Below are 5652 nucleotides of genomic sequence, written 5' to 3'. Positions count from 1 at the left end.
TTTCTGCAAAAGCTTTCACCAAATTTTTAATTGCCAATTCACCCCCTCTTGGCTGATTTCGTCAATCGATTAACTCAATAATTGGCATCAGAGCCTAACTCATTTGAAGGTTTAATCGCCTCTTGAGTCGATTCGGGAAGAGTTACGTCGATAATCAAAGTCATCAATCACCTCCACTTTAAACTTTGACTCCAGTCTCGATTCGATACCTGTCAACAAGCCTCCTTTCTTCAATGGGGCTAACTATGCCTATTGGAAAAATAGGTTGATGTACTTCATTCAATCAAGTGACATGGGAGCATGGAATGTTGTAGAAGACGGATTATCAAGCCTCTTACTCATCCAAGAATATGGAGTGAAGGAGAGACAAGATTGTTCCAGCTCAACTCTAAAGCCATTCATATCATATTCTGTGCTCTTGGACCAGATGAATACGGAAGAGTTTCATCTTGTACAACCGCCAAAGAAATATGGGACAATCTTCAAGTCACTCATGAAGGTACCGATGAGATAAAAAAATCTAAAATTAGTATTCTAACGCATAGCTATGAAAATTTCAGGATGAAACCAAATGAAGATATCAAAGCTATGACGGATAGATTCTCAACGATTGTCAATGGTCTCAAAATCATATGGAGAGATCATTTCAAATAAAAAACTTGTGAGGAAGTTAGTTTAATCCTTTCCAAAATCATAGTAATCAAAGAAGACGACAATCATCGAGTCTAAGGACCTAACGTCCTTAACTCTTGAAGAACTAATCGGTTCCCTCCTCACTCATGAAATGATGCTTGAAAATGAGGTGGACCTAGATAAGATTGACGAGACACCAAAGGAGAAGGAGAAGGAGAAGAAGAAAAAGAAAAATATTGGAGTTGCTCTCAAATCTAAAAAAGATGAGAGTGATTCGAATGAAGATGACGATGACGAGGAAATGGCATTGTTTGCCAAACGGTTCAGAAAAATGATGAGACCTTACCGAGTAAGAAAATTCAAACGAAATGAAGGACTAAAAAATGAACCAAAAGAGAAGAACCCGATCATTTGCTATGAATGCAAAAAGTGGGGGATGTCAAATATGATTGTCCACCATTGAAGAGAAAGGGTCAATCATAGAATAAGCACAAGGCTCATGTGGCTACATGGAGCGATGAAGAAGGTTCTGATGAACAGGAACAAGAAGTAGCAATCTTGTGCTTGATGGCATTCGGGGAAGATTATAAGGTAACCTCTAACTCATCTGATTTTGATGATTTATCCTATGATGAGCTATTAGAGTAATATAATGGGTTGGCTTCGGATTATGAGAAATTGTTTTTAAAATATAAAAATGATGTTTCAAAATTGAAAAATGAAAACAAATTCATATCCAAAACCAACAACGATCTTGAAAGTAAAATCAAAGATTTGCAAATCAAACTAGAAGAGTTTGAAAAGAAAATTTTGGATTTGCAAAATTTACTTTCAAAGGTCAATGATGATCATCAAAAGAAAATTGATGATCTTAAAACTTCTTTTGATAAAGTTGGAACAAAACGTTTTGAAAAAGGAGAAAATTCAAAATCCAACTTTGTTAGAAAAGATTTTAAAAACTACAATCATAGAGGTCCCCAAAGAACCTCTAATGGAAAAATTGTTAGAAGTATGTGGGTTCTTAAAGAACTCATTACTACTAAAGATAAAGATATCCTACACAAATGGATACCTAAGGGGACTAGGATTTTGGAAACTAATGAATATGAACCCAAAAGAATTTGGGTACCAAAAATCAAAAATTAATCTATGTTTGTAGTGAAATGAGCATTGCTACAAGGCATGGGAAACAAATTCAAATTCATGGTACCTTGATAGTGGATGCTCGAGACACATGACCGGGGATAAAAATCGGTTCATAGAGCTTAACGCCAAAAATGGAGGAGAAGTGACTTTTGGTGATAATTCAAAAGGTCACATTGAAGGTATAGGTACAATAGGTAATACCTCTTCCATAAAAATTAAAAATGTTTTATATGTGAATGGATTAAAGCATAATCTTTTGAGTATTAGTCAATTTTGTGATAAAGGATTCAATGTCATGTTTGAAACTAATGGTTGTAAAATTATTGACATTGCATCTAATCAGATTATGCTTATTGGTCATAGAATAGGAAACATTTACATGGTGTATTTAGATTCTATTAATGTGACTAATTTATGCCTAGTTACAAAAGATGAGCATGATAGTTGGTTATGGCATAGGAGACTAGGACATGCTAGCATGAGTGTTTTGCAACGGTTAGTTCAAGGAGAATTGGTTCGAGGGCTACCTAAACTAAAATTTGATAATGGTAAAATCTGTGATGCTTGTGCTAAAGAAAAACAAAAGCGAGTTTCTTTTAAATCCATTAATGATGTGTCAACTAGTAGAGTATTACAATTGATCGACTTAGATCTTTTTGGGCCATCTAGAACTACTAGCTTGGGTGGAAAACAATGTGCATTTGTCTTGGTAGATGACTATTCTAGATATACTTGGGTTCTATTCTTAAGTACTAAAGATGAAGCATTAGAAAAATTGATCACATTTTCAAAAGTAATCTAAAACGAAAAATGTTACTCTATAACTAGTGTTAGGAGTGATCATGGAACTGAGTTGAAAATCTTGGATTTACTGAGTTTAGTAATTATAATGGTATTAGCCATAATTTTTCAGCACCTAGAACCCCTCAACAAAATGGAGTTTTTGAGAGGAAAAATCGAACTTTACAAGAAATAGATAGAACCATGCTTTATGAAAACAATTTGCCAAAGTATTTTTGGGCGGAAGCCACAAATACCACTTGTTATGTTATTAATTGAGTAATGATTAGGCCTATTTTAAAGAAAAATCCATATGAACTTTTCAAAAATAAAAAGCCTAACATTAGTTATTTTTATCCTTTTGGATATAAGTTTTTTGTTTTAAACAACGGTAAAGACAATCTTGGCAAATTTGATGCTAAAAGTAATGAAGGAATTTTTCTGGGTTATTCCTTAAATTCTAAAGCTTATCAAGTATTTAATAAAAGAACTTTGGTTGTAGAAGAGTCTATATATGTTGTTTTTGATGATAATATCCTTCTGAGGAACGATTCTTATTTGAATGATGATACAGGTATTATAAATACACATGACGTTAGAAAATCATCATCAAAGGAGGAAACGAAAGATGAGGAAACTCATGATCCTCTCGAGAATCCAACCATTGAAGAAAGGGAAGTATCTTATCCAAGAGAGTACAACAATGTTAAGGATGGTGAGATTATAGGTGATCCATCCAAAGGGGTAACAACTCGATCTTCTCTTAGAAATATTTGTAATTATGTTGTATTTATCTCATGCATTGAGCCTAAGAATATTAAATGATGAACATTGGATTATGGCTATGCAAGAAGAGTTAAATCAATTTGAGAGAAGTAAAGTATGTACATTAGTTGAAAGGCATAGTAATAAATCTACTGTAGGTACTAGATGGGTACTTAGGAATAAACTTGATGAGAGTGGCAATATAGTGAGAAACAAGGTTAGACTTGTTGCTCAAGGGTATACTCAAGAAGAGGGCATAGACTATGATGAAACATACGCTCCCATAGCTAGGATGGAAGCAATTAGAATGTTATTAGCATTTGCATGTTTTCATGAATTTAAATTATATCAAATGGATGTTAAAAGTTCATTTTTAAATGGTTTTATAAAAGAATAAGTGTATGTGGAATAACCTCCAGTTTTGAAGATTCAAATTTCCGGATCATGTTCTTAAATTGACAAAAGCACTTTATGGTTTAAAACAAGCTCCTAGAGCTTGGTATGAAAGATTGTCAAACTTTTTAATCGAAAAAGGTTTTTCAAAAGGGAAGGTTGACACTACATTGTTTTTAAAGCATAAAGGTAAAGATTTATTAGTAGTTCAGATTTATGTTGATGATATAATATTTGGTTCTACTAATGATGTTCTTTGCCAAGAATTTTCTAAGCTAATTCAAAACGAATTCGAAATGAGCATGATGGGGGAGCTCTCATTTTTCTTGGGACTCCAAATCAAGCAAAGAAAAGATGGCATCTTCATCAATCAAGCTAAGTACGTCAAAGATATGCTCAAGAAATTTGGACTGGAAAATGGCAAGCCTCATGACACTCCAATGAGCTCTTCAACAAAGATTGACTTAGATGAAGGAGGTAAATGTGTAGATGTTAAATTATATAGGTCAATGATTGGATCTTTACTTTATCTAACTGCAAGTAGACCGGACATTATGTTTAGTGTTTGCTTATGTGCTAGATTTCAATTATGCCCTAAGGAATCACATTTACTAACTGTTAAGAGAATCTTTAGATACCTTAAGGACACTCCTAGTTTAGAACTTTGGTATCCTAGAGACTCTAGCTTTAGCTTGCATGCCTTTTCTGATGCGGATTATGGAGGATGCAAATTAGATAGGAAAAGCACCTCCGGTACTTGCCAATTCCTTGAAAATATGTTGATTTCTTGGTTTTAAAGAAACAAAATTGTGTTGCATTATCTACCACTGAAGCGGAATACATTTCAGCCGATAGTTGTTGAGCACAAGTTTTATGGATGAAACAACAACTTTTTGATTATGGAATTGAAGTAGGTACTATTCCTATCAAGTGTGACAATACTAGTGCTATTTGTCTCACTAAAAATCCCATCCAACACTCTAAAACTAAGCACATTGAAATAAGACATAACTTCATTAGAGACCATGTCAATAAGGAAGATGTAGTTCTAGAATTTGTTGATACTTTGCATCAATTAGCGATATCTTTATAAAGCCTTTAGATAAGGAAAGATTTTGGACACTTAGGAGAGAATTAGGTTTGACAAACCTATCTTCATTTAGTGTTTAAAATAATTTTAGCACTTTTAAGAATAAATGAAAAATGCATATAATAGTAATTTCTTGATTACATTCATTGCATTTAGCTAGGGGAGTTTATGATTTTTGGTAAAAATTAACTTTATGTTCAAATAATTTTTAATGATAAATTTGATTGATTGAACATGATTAATTTTCAATATATGAGTTGTCAATACCACTAGAGAAAATTAATTTAGCATTTTGAGTATTTAAAAATAAGATTTTAGCATTTTATTGCAGAGGAATCGATACCCCCTTGAAGGGGAACCGATTCCCCCTTTGAAGGGGAACCGATTCCCCCTATAGGGAATCGATACCCCCTGGGGTTCTGGTTTTTAACACGGGCATAACACCCAAAAACTTAAACCCTCTCTTCTTCTCTTCACGTCATTTCTCCTCTCTACACTCACCCTATCTCCATAATTCATCAAAACATCGTTTTTAATTGGAATTCACTTCAAATATCATCTCCTAAACCTGTTGGAATCATTAAAAACGTGCAAACTTCATCTAATCTCACTCAAATCCAAAATTCTTCAAGGGATTTTTCTAAAACCTCTATTTCATCAATTTTTGATTTTAGAACTAGTTTTAATTAGTTCTAGGTTGAACTTTAGATTGGGCATTGATTGTTTAGTGATTAGAAACTAGATTTTACAACTAATTTCATCAAAAACACAAGAATTTTCCAAAATTCTTTGAAATTTTCGAAATAAAAGAAATTGTTTTTCAAATTATTGTGTTTTGATTGAAT

This window comes from Hibiscus syriacus, unplaced genomic scaffold (genome assembly GCF_006381635.1).
Source record: "Hibiscus syriacus cultivar Baekdansim isolate YM2019G1 unplaced genomic scaffold, ASM638163v2 tig00112261_pilon, whole genome shotgun sequence".
NCBI classification, from domain to species: Eukaryota; Viridiplantae; Streptophyta; class Magnoliopsida; order Malvales; family Malvaceae; genus Hibiscus; species Hibiscus syriacus.
This window is presented reverse-complemented; position numbering follows the sequence as displayed.